We start from the raw sequence: 18414 nt of genomic DNA, 5'->3' as shown, positions 1-18414 counted from the left end.
ACACCATACCAGTACTTCTGAAGAAGAGAAACAAACAAACAAACAAAAAAACAATATTGTGACTGTATTACATGTCAAACCTGATTCCCGCCTTTCTGGTCCTTTTCCTATGCCCTTTCTAGTCATTATATCTATTCGAGTCTGGATTTCTTGATGTTTGCATTGACTGTGACCCTCTCCTGGACCTATTCCTGTACTGAGAATGCACATCTGGATGGAATACTCCAGGTAAGATCTCAACAGTACAGAACACTGGGGCAGAATCCCTCCCTCAATCTGCTGACCACATTTCTTTTGATACAGCCAAGGATGTGGATCTTTGTTTGCACAGTATATTTGGATATTCCCACTGATTCATGTGAGATGTTATATTAAGATTTACATTTCTGTATATCAATCTTATAACATACAAAATACCAAAATGTTGAACTTGGATTGTGTACTGGAAGTCACAGCCTGAACCAGTGATTAAGCACCTGGAAGAAGACAGGGCAACCCAGGGGAGCTCAGGTGTATGCAAGGCACATGAGTGACCACAAGGGGTGGAGCCAGGATCTACCCCTTCCCAGACTTCATTTAAGGATTGGCAGTGGAGGTGAGGGCATTTTGATGGAGATCCCTATCTACTGGAGATCTTTAAAGGTAAGCAGTTTTTCTTTCTTTATTTCTGCCCAAGAACATGGCTGCTGCATTTGGCCTTGTTCTCATTTGTTGCAACCTAGGATTGTGCTACTCCACTGGTATTGTTGTACTTTCCACATTTTACTTTCCATCACATTATAGCATACAGCATTACAGCTTGTCAAGCATAATGAAATTTTAATTAACTTGAATATATTGCATATTGGTGAATATATCAGATTCACACAGTTTAAAAATAAACACTTGCTACAGTTATACTGCATTCAAATACAATATAACTGTTTGGGATACACCACCCCATTTTCCTGCAAAATGTAAGAGCTAGGTAAGTTGCTTGTTGAGTTTATTGTGGCTTGTTTTTTTTAAAAAAAAGCAAGTACCCATCAACAGAAGAACAGTTCTAACAGAAAAAAAGAAAATAACGAAGAGCAGTTCATTGCATATTCTGTGTAGAAGGTTGATTGCTTTAAGTTACTTTATTGACCCATGGCTCTGCTCAGGTTACTGCACTCTGGTGAACCAAACAATGAATATATGCTAAATGCAGGTAAGGGGGTTATTCACAGTGAAGTATTTCTGCTGAAAAAGCATTCTGTTTTGTTACTGTGCAAAGTTGTTTCGCTTTTGATTTCTTTTGTGGGTTCATCTTATTTTTCCAAATCCTTGACCATTGGAACACTGCAGTACTTAAAAGCACAAGCTTGTTGATTGTGTTCATGTGAACGCTGGTTGTAGGTATCCATCTATGAATACAAGTAAGTACACTTTTACACATGCATCATATCTGTAATTTCCATTGCAGTTGGGTTTATATATTAATATAATTATATATTAATATAATTAATAGTAATATATTTGTCATCATTGTAACTTCTAAACAGCAGAAATTGTTTCTTTTTTTGTTTCAGACTAGTGTTTTCAGGATAGATTTTTGAATTCAATAATACACTAACAGTTGAATTAATTCTGTTAAATATTTATATATATTTTCATAGTACTTTAAGGGGAATACTATTATATAACTCTAGTTACTAGTACTATCACTCATTCCAGAGTAATTCATTCTCTAATTGCTAAAATCATTAATATTCAAAGTAACTGTCAAGTAAGGAGAGTAATATTTTTCAGTAATTTTTAATTTAAATCATTAAATTAAATATGCTTCTCTCCCATCATGAACTATTTGCATCTATATGGTTCTCATGTGCCAGGTTTAGTTTTTGAATCTTTTGAAAGTGATATTAGGTTACTTTAATCAGAACTTGTATGTAAGAAGTCCAGCATCCAGGATGACATGTACATGAAATGCATTTCACAGCTTGAAAATTCAAAGCTGTTGTGTGAAACATTTTGACTAGTATTCCTGGACTTCCAGGATTTTTATGGATAACATCAACAAGAATCAGGTTTACAGTCTGCCTCCAGAAGTATAATGACTTTAGAAGTATCCTGTTTGTAAGGTAAGGATAAAGATACTAGAAGTATTTTAGTTTGAAGGTGCAGGCTAAGAAAAATCTAACTTGACTTTAACTTCTATTGTAGAAATGGTGAAATTGATTGTGCTAGCAGTTCAACTTGCCTGTTCCATGACTTCAAAAATAAGGTTTTAATACATTAAAGCCCAAATCAATTTTCAATTTCTGCAGAAATATATTCAAATTAGCACCTGGTAGAAGTTACAAAATCAGGTAAGACATTTTGCTGTTTTAAAACTCACATTTGTTTATTTAGATCAGTGCCTCTAAAAATAGCATTGAATCAGGATGTTTGTATTTAGAGCTTTTTTTATTGTAATTCTTGTGCAGTTGCAATAGCCAGCTCTTGCAGCATTACCCTGATTCTCTCGAACACTTATTTTAAGCAAATCTGCACTTCCTTATGAAAAGTCCTACAAGCCTGTACTGCTCTCAGTAAAGTATATTATATATATATAATATATAATAGCTATTTCAATAGCTACCAAAAGCTATTCAGTAGAATGTTTCCTTCCTTTTCTGCAACAAAATACTTGGTTTAAGTACACATATAAGTTGAGAGACAACAAAGATCTGGAGTAGATGAAGAGGGGTCTTGATATTTGTTTTCATATTTAGGTTTGTTGTATATTTATTATCATTATTTGTAAGTGCAAGCAAGTGGAGCCATTGCGACAAGGTGGCCAGGCCAGGGAATGATCCAACAACACAGGATTTTTTCTAGCAAGGCTGATAGGAATTGGAAATTTCCTCAAAACTATCAGAACAAGTGGACAACACTTTCACATGCATTCTGACACTTGTGTTTCTCCTGCCTTCCCTCATATGGAATGACTGAATTCAAAATTGGACACATTGCTTCCAATTTTCTGGAAGAGCTGAATTGAGATAAGGAAGTGTCTCTAGCCCATTTGCTGTATATTACAACAGACGTATTACATTTGTGTTTGACTATTCTTTAATTACTTCTGTCACCCACAACAGTACAAAGGACTAATTACAACTAGTTCCTGGTATGCTACTTTGGTCTCTTGAAACAGAACTATAGCATAATTAAATTAAAAGCATTTCTAAGAGCAAAAGGATACTAAAATTTGGTCCACAGTAACTTTAGTACAGCTGCTCAATTCCACATATGCTTGCAGAATCATTCTGTTTAACTTGATGCAAGTAGCAATCATTCCAGACCCCTAGTCATACTTTCTGTCCTTCTGAAAGCAAGTTACATAGGTATTAAGCATGTCTATTCTCCATATTTATGGTTCTTATTGGTACAATATAACAGTAGTCAGATAGGTAATATTTTTCATATATAACTGCAGCATTGGTTGTTACTTAAGTGCATGTAAGTTTTTTGGACATTAGTAGTGCTTCATATTCTGTCTGATCAGACTGTTAGCTGTTGACTTAACTGCAGAGATCACTTCTAAATAGGGAGCTCACACTAAACATATTCCTTGCTTCTGTTATCTGGCTACAAGATGACTTCAAAATATAACCATTTAATTAGCAGTGGAATAATTATCCTCATTTAGTTACCTACATATTTAAAAAAAAAAATCAATAAAAATTTTTAGTTGCTCTGTAACATTGAAGTGATCTACACCCAGAATAAATCAATTCAAACAGGACTTGCTTTGGTAATAAGACTAGTCAAGAGCTGTAACTGCTTAACGCAGCTTTCTGTGCAATACTATAGGTGGAAAGAGCCCCCTAATGGCTTTAAGTTATCTGGAAAAAAAATGAAATTTCATTTTCAGCAAGTTAAAGCTGGAAAACAAAGCAAAATGATTTTCAAAAATGCTAGATTAGTTTTCTTGAGAACCAGTGATACAACTGAATCAGTTTAAAGTGATGCAAAAAGCCTGGATTAAGAACATGGTAAACCCAAAAGTAAATGTACAGTTTGTAGAATATAAACTTAATCTTTTTTGGTTTGGGGGTTTCTCAGTCATTTTTGCCTGAAACTGATAATTGACTGAAGGAGATAATTACATTGCAAATATTTATTATGGAAATAAATAATGCATTTCATGGACATAAGCTTAGAAAATTATAAATCCAAACAAATGGATGTTATTAAAAATGTAGTAATCCTTCTGCAAAAATAAATACCTCTTCTTAGGAATTTCTTAATTTCCTTTTGAAGTGTAACCTGACTGCAAAAAAAAGATACTAAACTAGAAACAACTTGATCTCTGTCTTATGCCAATTCCGTGATTTCAATTACAAAATAGTGTTATATCTTAACATATAGTTAGAGAGCATAAGTGTAAACAAGGCTTTTAGAGAGAAAAGCATGGTGAGTATGGCCTGTTGGAAAGTTTTGAGCACATGTAAAGGATTGTTTCTGCAACTTAAACTTCATGAAATAGTCCCAGGCAAGATTCACAAGGAACCAAACTGAATTAGGCATCCAGTTACATCCTCCTTACAAAATTCTGTCTATAAATAATAGATCTAATTCTTCTGATATAGGAGAATCTTCTCATTGAAATTTTTAGTCAGTTAATTAAAACTGAATGGGTGTTTATCACCATTATTTATGGTGATATTTTGGCACCTGCATTTGACATATGCAGATCTCTTCTTGATAGTGTTTCCACAGTATTCATAACACTGTTAATTGAGTAAAATACCTCTGGACAAAAGCTAACATGACAAAATATGTCCCCAAAAGACTTTCTTGCTACTTAGAAATAATTTAAATGGAAATACAGAAATTGCTGTCCAGAATCAATTGTATGGATAAAAAAAACCAACACAAGTGTTATCCATATAAATTATAAAAAAAAAAAAAATAAAACAGCTCAGATCTCATTTTATGTGAAACTTTACTTTTGGTTCATCAGTATAGTTTTTATTTCTGCTAATATTTATTTGTCAGAGACATTGAAGCTCTCTCTTCAGCCTTACATACTTTACTCATGTGATCATCTAGGCACCCCTCTCCTTCAAATTATTGTTAGTTCTAAAATTCTTAATATTTTATTTCTAAACGTTCCCATCTGTGATTTTGTGACATCAAGATTTGAATATGGTGCTTTCTAGAAATTTATAGAAATACCTGGGTCAAGCAAGTGATTTTTCTCTATTTTTGATATATTTGCAATCAGATAAAATATATCACAATTAGATTCTAGTCTAGATGTAATGAACTAATTTCTTATTTGGATACTCCAATGGAAATTTGTGCTTGGATATGTGACAATCTACTTAAAATCTTAGGTTAAGTAGACTGATGACTTCACTCAGGAGGAAAAATTATGGTAGCTGGTGTATCAAAAATTTGTTTGGATCAATGAACAGAGGGTGCAGACTGATGAGGAAGGTGGTACAGATTAACACCAGCTAGAAGAACTGTATTCTTAATGAAGTCATCGTGCTAGATTCTTAGACATTCTCTCATAGCCTGTAAACCTCCAAGTCAACCTGCTTCCTGACTTGTATAACCAAAACTTGTTAATTTTCATTTTAATCCATTACCTTCCACAGAAACAGGAAAACCATAAACATCACAGCTGAAGGAAATGATGTGCAGAAAGTTTATGTAGAGCAAAGGCAGTTTAGAGACAGTGGTGTCAATGTCACATCAAAATAAGCAATGGGATGTCTGCTTTAAACACACAGCACTGCACATCCTAGAATACATACTTCAGGTCATAAGCCTTGATCTTCACTTTGCAGGCAGAATGTTAGCAATAACTACAGTATCTATAAAAAGATGGCAGTCTAACGCCGTATTATTTAAGGCAGATCATGTTTGTGCAGCAGAGGTAAGCTTGCAGTCAAATGACATACTGCTTCAAACTACTGACAAGCACTGAGAAATCCTGTAGCTGAATGTTCTCCCTGCCTGTCTTAACATGAACAGTAAGGAATTAATAACATGAGAGCTTGAGTGCTGTTACAACTCCAGGCTGTTTAGCATGTGTGGGACAGGTTAAATGAAAACATCACACAAGTAGTTAGAAATTGTCTTTTCTTGCTGCTTTATCCCTGTTTACCTGAAGGGTTAAGTATAATAATGCAATGTCCAAACCATGTCTTGTTCTTAACCTGCTTTAGGCATGTATAATATTAGCTGCATTTCATCCATGAATGAGAAAATCTAAGCATTCTATACACAAATTCCAAAGCTTGTATTTAACATGCAAAATACAAAAATATATTTTTGTAGCTGCTCACAAAAAAATCAAAGGATGATTTCCTTACCTGGAAGATGAAACTCTCTGTATTATCAAGTACTATGTGAACTAAGGGGACAGGATGATTTTTTTTCTTCTGTAATAAGCTGCTTCTTCAGATATGCAGAGAATTATGAGACAATTATAAGTAAAATTAACTATTCCAAGGTACAATCTGTTATCAGTTGTACTGGTGAAGAGCTGGTATCCTCTTGCAAATGCTAAAAGGTAGCTCAGCAAGTTGTCCACTTCAAGAGCAAAATACCAGTGTTGTCAGGCACCAGCAGTCACATACTGATTCTACTGTATGTACAGTCTCCCTTACTTGTGCTCTCTCTCTCACCCTGACGTTCTCTCAGCTCCGAGTCTGAGCTCCTTCTGCTGCTGTATAATCAATCTAGCCTGTCTGAATCTAATAGGCCTCTATTTAACCAGCCAATCAATAGCACAGATTCCACTGCTGCTCCCCAGAGTCTTTTCTAAGAGTGGTGCAAGCAGTAGGAGTTTGGCCAGCACTTTAACAAAGTACTTATCATTATTTTATTTCTCTTTAAGGAAAATTTAGGAAAGCTCAGGTTCAGAGCTCTCTTTTTTCATGTGAGCTACATAAATACATCCACTGTGCTGTATTTTTTAATAGTTCTATGCAGTTTAGAATATGTATATAAATATAAAAAAAATAGAGAGCTCACCCCAAACTAGAAATTAACTTATGAACCTGCAGAGCAAGCCTCAGCCTTAAGGTTGTGAAAGCTCAAGTAGCAAGTTCTGTAACTTAATCTGTTTTAACAAGCATGAAAACCGAACATAAATAAGAAACAGGAGAATTGAAATTCACAGGCTGCATTAATAACCCCAGTCTCCTGAACTGCCTTCTTCCCTACAATTTTATCTCACATGATTATTTTTATTTTTTTTAAGTTCTTATCCGTATGGAAGGAACATGTGTTAAGATATGTAAATATTCAGAGACAGTATTTACTCATCACCATGTTTACACTGTACAGATTCTTCTACTAAAAGAACAATCAGAATTAACTTGAACATAGAGTTAAAACAAATAGTTATTGTGCTCCACCAGTATACTGTTTTGGACTGCATTATGCTCTCCAGGTCTGTAAGCAATAAAGACTATCACAGTACAGCTAAAACAAAACTTCATGATGGACACTGTGAGAAGTATTGTTATTGAGGCAGCCTGACTTTTGGTGGTAGTGATTTGGATCTGCTTTGCTGTGTTGGTGTATCTGCCTCTCTTCCCCCATTTTCTACCTTTTCTCTTTATCTTCCTTTATTAAAAAAACCTCTTAGTAGTAGCCCTTGTCTAAAGTTGTTGTACCTGTAATGCTTATTAATTGTAATTACCCAATTAATCCAGTTTACCTCCAAGTAGTTGCTGTAAGCTGTTAAGAGAGCTCTCAGTAAATTGATATGAATTACTCCTTTCAGTCTTGGATGACTCCATCACAGTAACAACCCCTGCTGAGTAGGGGAGGCATGATTCATAAGACAGAAAAATACCTCCCTTGAAACCCACTGAGTGGCACAAGACAGTAGGTTTCCTCAATCTTCATTCCTTCCACAAAGAATATTAATGTTATTGAATTGCTGTTCTATCACTTGAAAAAAAAAATTGTCTGCAAGTCTGAAGTAGGAAGAGTACAATGTATTAGCTCTCTTCCTACTGAGCATGCCTCATTCTTAGTGAGGCTTTCATGTATGACTCTTGCAGAAATTTGTTAAGTTGCTGACAAAAAAAAAATTCAGAAACAAAGTTTTGATTTTCTGTTTCTTCAGCACTTTGACTCTGTTAGTCTCAGGATCGGTCAGCATATTCATTGCTTTAAGACCTTGTATCCTTTCCTGAAAACTTGAACTTGCAGTCAAACTTCTTACTCTATGACTAAAATATGCTAACATGTCAACAAAGCAATCTCAAACCTCTTGCTGGTGTATGAACAGTCTAATCTAATGCCCAATCTGACCAGAAGCACATGGATCATGAAGCTCCAACCCCCCTGCTGCAGGCAGGCCCACCAACCTCCACATTCAATACTAAACAAGGCTGCCCAGGGCCCCATCCAATCTGTCCTTCAACACCTCCATGGAAGGGGCATCCACTACCTCTCTGGGCAGCCTGTTCTAGCACCTTACCACTCTCATGGTAAAGAGCCTCCCCGGACATATAACTGAAATCTTTCCTCCTTCAACTTGAAACCATTTCCCCTTGTCATGCTGTTATCTACCCTTTCAAAGAGTTAATTCTCCTCCTGTTTGCACATTCCCTTTAGGTACTGAGAGGCTGCAATGAGGTCACCCCACAGCCTTCTTTTCCTCAGGACTCAAGACTGAAAAGACAACAGGAAAGAAAAAAAGAGACCCACTACTAAACAGTAAGAGACACTTCTAAGCCTATTCAGACATACAGCTATAAGAAAAACAGTTCTGTTTAGTATCAGCATTTACCCATATAGGAAGAGGTAATTGCAGATAACCAGTTCCAAACCACCCAAAAAAGCGCAATGGTGACAACCCGGTTAAATAAAGATTTGCTTACCCATCCCAAGGAACAGGGCTCACCAAATACTCCATAAGGAGTTATTTCCAACCAGAGACCTCTCCTGTGTGGCACTGGGAAGAGCAGAACCTGATTTCACCTGATTTCTTTTAGTAGCACAGGTCAATTCCTTTCACCTGTACTACCTACTTCCCTTCAGAATACCTATCAGGTCCTTAAATAGACAGCAATCTCCAGCAAGATGCTCCCATCTCCACTGCCAACCCTTAAATAAGGTCTGGGAAGGGGTGTGTCCTGGCACCACCCCTTCTGGTCACTCAGGCACATTGCATACAGCTGAGCTCCACTGGGTTGACACTACCTTTCCACCAGGTGCTCAATCACTGCTTCAAGCTGTAAGTCAGCATTTTCACTACCGAGGTGTTATGGAGTTATCTAGATCTATCTGTGTCTGTGACAGGGGAACAGAAGACCCACAGGCCCAAAAAGGGTAAGGGGAAGGGTAGGGAGATGGGAGCTGGGCTAGAAGCAGAACAGTGGCGATGATCTTAGTAGGATAGTTAGTTTACTAAATCTGATATTGAAATGCAAGATATCACAATATAATATAATATAATATAATATAATTGGAATTGAGGCTAATAAATCAAATAAAATGAGAAAGAGTGTGTCTGAAACCAAAGACCTTATGCTGAATTGAAAGCAAAAGGTCTGGGGAGCACACCCACGCACTATCAGGCAGTGAGAGAGAGTCCCATGAGTTGCCAGCTTTATCTTCCTCTCTGAATGCAAACTCATCTGAAGTATGCAGTTCTTCTCTTCTGAGAGCCAGATATTAGGAAAATCAGTGGTTCATAGAAGTGGGGCATCAGTTCTTTAACTTCCAGTGCTTTACATGATGTTATAATGTGGAATGCCAATAACAAAAATCATAAAACCATGGAAAAATGGTAAATCTTGTATCACTCCAAGAACTCTTCTTTCAACATGAAATGATATCTGGATGAATTTTACCACAGCATGCTGTGCATATTCCTTTCTCATTCCCATGACATTGTGTCTTTTATTTAGTGTATCAAATAGAATTACATACCACTCCTTGACAGGCTGGGTATTGTTTCTGTCGTAACACCACTGATGCACAGCGTGAGCTGGCAAAGCATGCAACAGCAGGTTCCTTTCCAGCGGCTGTCTGTGCTAACCTATGAGGTACTAAGGCCCTAAGCACGGGGCCAGAAGCATAGATGTGGCCTGTCCTAATACCTAGCTTCTTCAGTGCTGTATCTACCACAAGACTGATGGTACAGTGGGAGAAGTGCTGTGATAGGAGGCTGAGAGAAAGGAGTTCACTTTCCAAGTATCCTTTTGAAATCTTACTTAATGAGAAAGTCCTAACTTTGTTCTGTATCTAATGTAAGGTAGTTCATTTGAGGCCATAAATCAAGAAGCTACACATGAGATACTATTACAAAATCATACTTTGTGCAGTGATGCCTTAGAGTTTGATTTTTACTTTCTAGTTAAAACCAAAACTGTCAGGATGACCTTGTTAAGGTCAAGATAAATGTTTATCATAGAATCACAGAATCACCAAGGTTGGAAAAGACCTAAAAGATCACCCAGTCCAACTGTTCACCTATTCCCAATAGGTCCTACTAAACCATGTCCCTCAACACAACATCCAGCCTTTCCTTGAACACCCCCAGGCTCGGTGATTCCACCACCTCCCTGGGCAGTCCATTCCATTGCCTGACCACCCTTTCTGAAAAGTAATACTTCCTAATGTCCAGCCTGAATCTCCTCTGCCGTAGCTTGAAACCATTCCCCCTGGTCCTATCACTAATGACACGAGAGAAGAGGCCGACCCCCAGCTCACTACAACCTCCCTTCAGGAAGTTATAGAGAGTAATGAGGTCTCCCCTGAGCCTCCTCTTCTCCAGGCTGAACATTCCCAGCTCCTTCAGCCTCTCCTCATATGGCCTGTGTTCCAGACCCCTCACCAGCTTTGTTGCCCTCCTTTGAACACGTTCCAGGGCCTCAATATCTTTCTTGCAGTGAGGGGCCCAAAACTGGACACAGTACTCGAGGTGCGGCCTCACGAGTGCTGAATATAGGGGAACAATCACCTCTCTGCTCCTGCTTGCAACACTGTTTCTGATGCAAGCCAGGATGCCATTGGCCTTCTTGGCCACCTGGGCACACTGTCGGCTCATGTTCAGCCGAGCATCAATCAATACCCCCAGGTCCATTTCCTCTACGCAGTCCTCCAGCCACACCGCCCCAAGCCTGTAGCATCGCCTGGGGTTGTTGTGGCCGAAGTGCAGGACCCGGCATTTGGCCTTGTTGAAACTCATCCCATTGGCTTCAGCCCTGCTCTCCAGCCTGTCCAGATCCCTCTGTAGGGCCTCGCTACCCCCAGGCAGATCCACACTTCCAGCCAATTTGGTGTCATCTGCAAATTTACTGAGGGTGCACTCGATGCCCTCATTCAAGTCACCAATAAAGATATTGAAGAGGACAGGCCCCAGCACTGACCCCTGGGGAACACCACTCACGACCGGTCGCCAGCTGGATTTGACTCCATTCACCACCACTCTCTGTGCCCGGCCCTCCAGCCAGCTCCTTACCCAGCCAAGAGTGTACCCATCCAAGCCTCTGGCTGCCAGCTTCTGCAGGAGAATGCTGTGGGAGACAGTGTCAAAGGCTTTGCTGAAGTCTAGGTAGGCCACATCAACAGCCTTTCCCTCATCCACCAGATGGGTCACTAGATCATAGAAGGAGATCAGGTTGGTCAAACAGGACCTGCCCTTCATGAACCCATGCTGGCTAGGCCTGATCCCCCGGTCACACTGCACATGCCGCATGATCTCCCTCAAGACAATCTGCTCCATAACCTTCCCTGGCACCGAGGTCAGGCTAACAGGCCTGTAGTTCCCCGGATCCTCCTTATGACCTTTCTTATAAATGGGAGTCACTTTGGCAAGCCTCCAGTCTTCTAGGACCTCACCAGTCAACAAGGAGCGCTGACAGAGGATGGAAAGCGGCTCGGCTATCACCTCTGCCAGTTCCCTCAGCACTCTCGGGTGGATCTCATCTGGCTCCATAGACTTGTGACAGTCCAGCTGGAGCAGTAGGTCTCTGACTGTTTCTTTCAGAATCACAGGGGGGTTAGTGTGCTCCCCAGCCAAGATTACCAGGTCAGAGAGAGGAGTATCCTGAGGATAACTTGTCTGACTTTTAAAGACAGACGTAAAGAAGGCATTCAGAACCTCTGCCTTTTCCTTATCCTCAGTGGTCACATTCCCAGCCTCATCCAGCAAAGAGTGTATATTCTCCTTTGTCCTCCTCTTACTGTTAATGTATTTATAAAAGAGTTTCTTATTCCTTTTCACACCAGTGGCTAGGTTAAATTCAAGCTGGGCTTTTGCCTTTCTGATTTCACCTCTACACATCCTAACAACTTCCTTGTATTCACTTCGAGTGGCCTGTCCCTCTTTCCACAGGTGATAGATTCTCTTTTTCTCCCGGAGCCTCAGGAATAGCTCCCTATTCATCCACGCCGGTCTTCTTCCCCGCCGGCTCATTTTGCAGCTCAGGGGGACTGCCTGCTCCTGTGCCCTTAAGACTTCCTTCTTGAAGAGCAACCAGCTCTCTTGGACCCCTTTACTCGCTAAGACTGAATGCCAGGGGACTCCCCCTATTAGTCCCTTGAAAAATTCAAAGTCCGCCCTCCTGAAGTCCAAGGTAGCAATTTTACTATTCCCCCTCCAGGCTCCACCATGAATCAAGAAGTCTATCATTTCATGATCACTCTGTCCAAGACAGCCTCCAACCTCCACATCTCCCACCAAACCTTCCCTGTTTGTGAACAGCAGGTCTAGTGGGGCAGTTCCTCTCGTGGGCTCTCTGACCAGCTGTATCAGGAAGTTGTCCTCTACGCATTCCAGAAACCTCCTAGACTGCTTCCTCTGTGCTGTGCTGTACTCCCAGCATATGTCAGGGAAGTTAAAGTCCCCCATGAGGACAAGGGCAGGCGACTGTGTAGCTTGTGCCAGCTGCTTATAGAATACCTCGTCTGTCTCTTCATCCTGATTTGGAGGTCTATAACAGACGCCCACCAGGGTGCCTGTCTTGTCAGCCCTTCCTCTGATCTTTACCCATAGGGATTCAACGTTATCGTCCCCAGTCATAACCTCAGTAGCGTAAAAGCATTCCCTAACATAGAGAGCCACACCGCCACCCCGCCTTCCTTGCCTATCTTTCCTGAAGAGTTTATAGCCATCCATTGCAGCACTCCAATCGTGGGAGCAATCCCACCACGTTTCCGTTATGGCAACTAGGTCATAGTTTGCCTGCTGCACAATGGCTTCCAACTCTTCTTGTTTGTTGCCCATGCTGCGTGCATTAGTGTAGACGCACCTCAGCTGAGGTTTAGATAGCAAGAGCTCACCTTTTATGCAAACACAATCATTCAAGTAATGCTTACTAAAATTTTATTTATGCTTTGGAAACATAAAAGCTGGCAGGTAGTTGTTAACAGACAAGTTTTAAATGCCTGTGCTCAGTACTGGGACATGTTCATATTGGATATATGGTGAAAGTAACTTGTGGACAACATAGCAGTGGAGCATGATACTGCTTTATGTATATATATAATGTATTACAAAAAAATGCTTTCAGACTGAAGAAATTTATTATGTTTTTTTCTGAATCATATAAACAGTTACTATCTAGATAAATAGATGTTTAATACTGCCATGTTAAATATTAGGACCAGTATTCAAGTTTGAAACACTGAGCTAAAGAATGTCAGATTGGTTTAAAGTGCAAGGAAGCATGAAGATACTCTGGTTAGAAATCCTGGCACCTCTTCTGCTCCAGGACAGAAGCAAGTCTTTGTGTGTATGGTATGTATAGGTACTGGCGGTAGTGAATTATAAGTGCAGCCTGCCATTTAAACTACTGTATCCACTGTACACAGAAGAAATATCCTTTAGTCCTTTTACTAAACACAGATTCTTATTTTGTACATAAACTTAATCAAAAAATTACTAATCAACATCTTGATCTTTCCTGTCCTCTTTAAAGCTGGGACAATTAAAAACAGAAAATTAATAAGGATTTATAGTCTTTAGCATGATTACAATATAGGAAACCATCTCTGGAATGAATAACTTTTTACATAGTATTGAGAGGTTGCCAAGAAAAAGAGAACCCAATGGGTAAAAGCTGCATTAATGAGCATAGAGAAGTACATAGTATATGTTATTAATTTAATGTTAAATCTCAGAGACTTAGCAGCTAAGGAAGATATAACAGAAACTTCTGAGTTAAAAACTGTGGTTTGAAAAGAAGAGATATTTCTTTCGAATAGTATCAGTATCTTTTTTTGGGGGGAGGGTGAAAGAACAAGCAATCAAAAAACATTTAAGTCTTAAATTTAAAGAACAGTTTTAGACTCTACTTATGACATATTAGAATTAGATTTTTATCCAATTCTAAACAATTTAACTATTTGTTGTTTTTATCTCTACAAAATTAAAATTGTATTATATGAAGATAAGCCAAAGAAATTAGCTATAGCCACGTGGTCAAAGGAACCACTATTGCTAGAGTTAAAAAAGTTGGAACATATCCCAGGTTCAGACAATGTAGGCCTGACAAACCCCAGTTCTGAGAACTGCAATATAAATGAATGAATTGTGCTGTCATTGTGTTACATTGCAGCTGCTTTTAAAATTGCAGTCATTGTTTCTTCTGCAGTATGTGCAATGCATAATTTTTCTGAAGAAAATACATATAGAGGCAAGTGTCGATCTACTTTTCCTTTTTTATTTTTTTTTTTTTTTTTTTTTGGCGTTGTTATGACTAATGCTACTGCAGTAACATTTAGAAGTCCATACTTTGCACGATATCCGGTTAATTTACAAGACAAGATCTTAAATAACAAATACATTTTTAACTGAAAACTTAGTTACTGTACAACAAAAATGTAATTTTGTAGAACACATAGTATCTCTCTCTAGGCTTCTATGAAACATATACTGTGATTGATATTTGAATTAGAGCCACAGAATTTGATTTACAAACCTGTAGCAAAAGTGTTAAGTCACAGATTAAACCAGTGATTCAGCACCTGGTGGGAAGACAGAGCCAATCCAGGGAAGCTCAGCTGCATGTAATGCACCTGGGTGACTAGAAGGGTTGGAACCAGGATCCACACACATTCCCAGACCTCATTTAAGGGTTGGTAGTGAAGGCAAGGGTCTCTTGCTGGAGATGTTTGCCTATCTGAGGCCTTCTGAAGAAAAGTAGCTTCTTTCCTTTATTTCTTTGCCCATAGCTGTTGTGTTTGAATAAGTCCTTACTTATGGAAGCCTAGGACTTTGCTACTCTGCTGCCATTCCTGTGCTTTTTATTGTGTTATGGAATTATGATACCAAAGTTATTGTACTTTCAATTTTGTCAGTTGGAAGAAAGAGAGAAATTAGGAAAAGGTATATAGTGCGTGTGTCTTCCTTACTATATTACTAATATTGGAACAAGGGTTTTATTTTTTATGACCCTTGGGTTCTCTATGAAGGCTATCACATGTTAGGGAAGGATACAATCTTCCTGCTTAGAAGGGGCAGGGAGACCTGTGGCAAAATATTAGCCAAAGTAGTGGAGAGGGCTTTAACTGAAGAACGGTGGGGGTGTGGTCCAAAATGACAATACTTGTGCTATTGCAACCAACTGGGGATTAAATCAGGCCTACCAGAACAGTAACTAATATTCCTTAGCTGTCTCCCATGATAGGAGCCAGAAGACCAGCTACATCAAGAGTGTATATAGCGATAAAGGACTCTCCTGCATCCTTCTTGGGAAACCTACATCATCTTCTCTGTAACTCTTTTTTCTGAAGTAGCTTTATATATACACAGCTGTCATGGAATTAACTAGTTCAATTTATGCCTGTGATAGAGGGGCAGTAGGCCCCTGGCCTCTCCCCCCCTCCCCCAGCCCCACAAAAATGGGAAGGAAGAGAGAAAAAAAAACAGTGGCAACAATCAATGGAGGAAAACTTATTTTACTAGCTGTGATATTGGAATGCAAGATAACGTAATATAATACAATCTAATTGAAATTGAGACTAATAAATCAAATAAGATAGGAGAGAGAGAGAGTTCCTGAGACCGAGTCAAACCTGAAAAGCTTGGAACAGCTAGGAAACCCTCCAACATCCACTGCCAAGCAATAAGAGACCCCCCCACCCGGAAGGGCCAGATCCCGTGACTTCTGTAATGTACGGGGATAGGATAGGTACCTGGAATTGGAGCATTAACACTTTAATGCCTGGTACACTACATGATGTTTTGATGTGGAATACTGAAAACCAAAAAAATAAAAACAACCATAAAACCATGACAACAGCATGGAGAATAAACAGAGAGAATTAAAGATCTGTTTGCGTTTGCAGGTCTCTGATCTTACTGCAGTGACAGAGAGATGTAGTGGGAGAGTATGCATGACTAGAATGTTGCCATGGATGTTTATGTTCTTTTTAGGAAAGACAGGCCAGTAAGGCAAGGTGGTAGAGTTGATCTTTATGTGAGAGAGCTAGATGAGAAAACATGGCTAACCCAAGGAGCTCAGGTGCAAGCTATGTACCTGAGTAACTGGAAGGATTGGAGCCAGGATTCACCTCTCCTTACCCACATTTAACGGTTAGCAGCGTCTCCTGGAGGTAGAGACTGCAGTCTTCTTGAGTCATCACTGGTTTCCAGAGGGAGTGAACCAATTTGCTGCCTTTATTACCTGCTCTTACTTCATTGTGACTGTATCCTATTCAAATGTACTGTAATTGCCTTCTTTTGCCATATAGTTCTTAGGTAAAATATTGACCTGTCAACTGTGCTTTTTGTTCTATCTTTTCCAATGGTCACAATAGTGTTAAAAGAGGGATATTTGACAGTGCTGAAATGCAGTGTTTATTTTAGTGTGAGGCAGTTGATCCCTATGTAAGAGGCAGTATAGTCTTCTTGAATTCATTGGAGAGGATCTTGTGAAAACTTGAACTTAATATTCGGCCTGAAGGCCAGAGATTTAAACAAACAAACAACAACAAAAAAATACCACAGTATGAGACTAAAGAAGGTTTAGCAAGATTTGGGAAGGAAAATAGTTTGAAATAGTAATTCAGGATTGTTCATTTCTGCTAAATACCGAGATTGAACCCTATGAAAAAGAGTTGCTAATATCTGCTGATTAATATCCTGGGCCATTAGGAAGAGGACAGCGTCTGATACACTTTCAGACTCTTAGTATAGTCTTTTTTAACTTACTGCTAATATTTGCTTAATATTATCCTTTTTTCTCTCACTATTAAAAAAAAAAAGAAAAAAAACCAATAATTAATCTCCTGCCCTTCTTCTAGCTCTCTACTTTGATTATGAAATGATACACAAAAACAGGGTTAAATGTCTGCTGTGTGACCTTTGTGACAGTGCCTTTTGTATCAAAAGGAACAGCTTCTTGTGATTTGACTTGATCTTCTTGAAGGTCTTTTCCAACCTGAGCAATTCTATGATTCCATGATCTTTCTTGACAAACTTACAATAATACAACCTGAACTGCTGCTAAAAATGTAAGCAAGGCAGTTCAAAAGATCTCACTTTTGATCTTTACATAAAGCAGTGCTAATTTGCAGTGGCTGGTCCAGCTTTATTGCAGATACATTGTGAAGTGGGAATAATGGGATTATACCTACACTGTAAAATAATTTTCAGCTCCTTATTGCTCTGATGTTCTTTCTAACCATCTCCCTGGCAGAGAAACACGTTCATTGAGACATAAAATCTGTGTGCAGTTCTGGCTAAAATTCCCTTCTGAACTGATCCAGAAACTGCAGTTTGACTCCTTATGCATTACATGCTCCTCTAGCTTTATCCTGGAATTCCTTGGGGCATTTATCTCAAATGTCTCTCACATTGTATCAGGTCCTATAATACAGAACTTCAATATCTAGTCTTGAAAATACTAGCCTGCAATGGAGCTCTTCCTTGTTTTTGACAGTTTGCCCTGGCTGGCAGAGGAATGGATTTAAGAAAAATGATGCTTATATCTTAGAAATAGTGATCTCAATGTCATACAGTGAGCTTGCAGCTGGTATGCCATACAGGAATCTAGTTGTAAGCCATGTGTAAACAAGGCTTTCTGCACCATTTGGCTGAGAGATGGGAGCTATTCCTTTTATGAAATACTTCAGCAATCTTTTTCTCTACCTTGTTTTCTACAAAGGTGAAAGGATGCACTCAATATGTGCTCATGTACTCTTGGGTGGACTCAGTGAAATTAACAGTCTTTCATATTGTAAATGAAGTTGGATGCTTGTCTAAGTCATGCAGAATGATGACATTTGTATGCTCAATATGCACATAATTGAAGTAATAGTTTTACAGATACACGTATAACTGTATGTAGTTTTTACAGTGTGAAGCCAAGGTTCTGACATCTACCTTGAGATTGCCCAAACAGTGAAACAAAACCTGAGGAAATATTTCACTCTCATTCTATTTTGAAGTTAATTTGCTGTGAAGTGTACCCACTGCTT

Source organism: Lagopus leucura, unplaced genomic scaffold, assembly GCF_019238085.1.
Source record: "Lagopus leucura isolate 7727_CA_CO unplaced genomic scaffold, USGS_WTPT01 Super-Scaffold_100002, whole genome shotgun sequence".
In the NCBI taxonomy this organism is placed as follows: domain Eukaryota; kingdom Metazoa; phylum Chordata; class Aves; order Galliformes; family Phasianidae; genus Lagopus; species Lagopus leucura.
This window is presented reverse-complemented; position numbering follows the sequence as displayed.